General features: G+C 35.2%; 1 long non-coding RNA gene across 1 annotated transcript in view; it reads left to right on the top strand.

Annotated features, from left to right (window-relative positions):
• Positions 1-1,005, top strand: part of LOC128250803 (uncharacterized) — a 1,346-nt gene extending 341 nt beyond the window's left edge. Inside the window, exon 2 of the long non-coding RNA XR_008266783.1 lies at positions 783-1,005. This is a non-coding gene — a long non-coding RNA (uncharacterized LOC128250803). The remainder of the gene's footprint in view (positions 1-782) is intronic.
• Positions 1,006-1,657: the final 652 nt, after the last annotated feature.

The following is a 1,657-nucleotide window of genomic DNA, read 5'->3' as shown; positions in this document are numbered from 1 at the left end:
TTGCTCGTGTTTTCCGTGTATTGAAATCTTCTGACCTTGTATTGAAATCTATGTTCCTTATGCCAACTATTACCCATTAAGATGTTATATCTGGTTCAGCAGGCTGTTGCAGGATGAGTAGATGTGTGGCAGGCGGAGGGAAAATGGTCAGAGCAGGCGACGGACTGGAGTGTTTGCAGCTGACGATGACGTGTTCAATGGTGCAGCAAAGTGAGGCTGAAGTAATAAATGAAGACTTTAAGAATGTGTTTTCATAAAATGAGTTCACATTCAGGAAAAAATGTAAACGCTGCAGGAAAAATAACATCATTATGGGAATTTCCATTCAAACACCCGATTGAGCTCACTAAAATTGGTGCCAACTGAGCATTATCGAGTTTTCGAAAAATTCCAGCCTTATTTGAACTTCAGGGCATGTGCCAAAAATCACTAAAATATGTTGGACGGTGTGGGAGGAGTTAGAGTAAACCCAAATACACAGACAGACACCATTACACATTTGTGTATATAGATATATACACAGTAGAACTCCCCTAATTTGGACTTTTTCATAACTCAAATTTTATTTGTATATATGATGCAGCGAGGCAATCACACTAATCATATTGTTTTTCAATCACTTGATGCAATTGAAATGTGGGTGCGACAAGTTGTCCTGAAGAAAATAATGGTCATGAAGTTAGCATGAGGAAATATCATGGGATAATGCAGAAAAGTCTATGGAGATAGTGATAACATTTCTAGAAAGAAATCCTTACTTTAGTAACAACTATGTTTTGCAGGCAACGTCACTTTGAAAGGATATGATCATAAAGAGACTACAGTACCAGGAAATAGTGGAGTTTCGTGGTCGCTTAAGGAATGCAATAGCAGCCCCTATGAGTTCGACAAATGAAGACAGAAATGAAAGTGAAGAAGCTCATTCAATGAATAAATAAAAGTATTCTATATAGGTGATTGGTTGTTAAATGCAGATAATTTATGTAATAAATACCTAACGACTAACATTATTTGATATTAATTTATTTTCAATTTTTTTTCCTATCAATGATATTTAGTGATTCTTTAAAATATAGAATGTACTCACCTTAATATATACATTAAATACTAGCAGGGGTACCCAGAAATGTAAGAGGAAATATTTTAACACCCTTATGCATTTTCTTCCCGTAATTTGAACAGCGTCCTATAACTTGAACATAGTGCATGTTCAAATTAGAGGAGTTCTGCTGTATATATATATATGTATATACAAGAATAAGGGCAGGGAATCGTCAATTAATAATATACAAGAATTAATTGACGATTCCCTGCCCTTATTCTTGTATATTTTATATTTGATATCTCTAAGTTAGATGGTTAAACCGTAATCCCTCCACACGGGACTTCTTTTCATACGGGACTATTTGTGACGCACATGGAATAGACTTCTTTGAGGTGAGATGCCTGAACTCACTAGCCGATGAATTCGTAAGTGCCTTTCTTATCGTTGATTTTTGGTGTCGCATGGCCAAAAATTACCGTGAATTTTTTTAGAGACACTTTCAAATTTATCAGAATATTTGGGCTGAAGATTGGAATAGTGAAATTTTCATTCGCTTAACCATGAAACGATTCGTATCCAATTAACTAAAGACTTGTTTTGTTTACGCTTTTC

The sequence above is a fragment of the Octopus bimaculoides genome, chromosome 25 (assembly GCF_001194135.2).
Source record: "Octopus bimaculoides isolate UCB-OBI-ISO-001 chromosome 25, ASM119413v2, whole genome shotgun sequence".
Lineage (NCBI taxonomy): Eukaryota > Metazoa > Mollusca > Cephalopoda > Octopoda > Octopodidae > Octopus > Octopus bimaculoides.
This window is presented reverse-complemented; position numbering and strand designations above follow the sequence as displayed.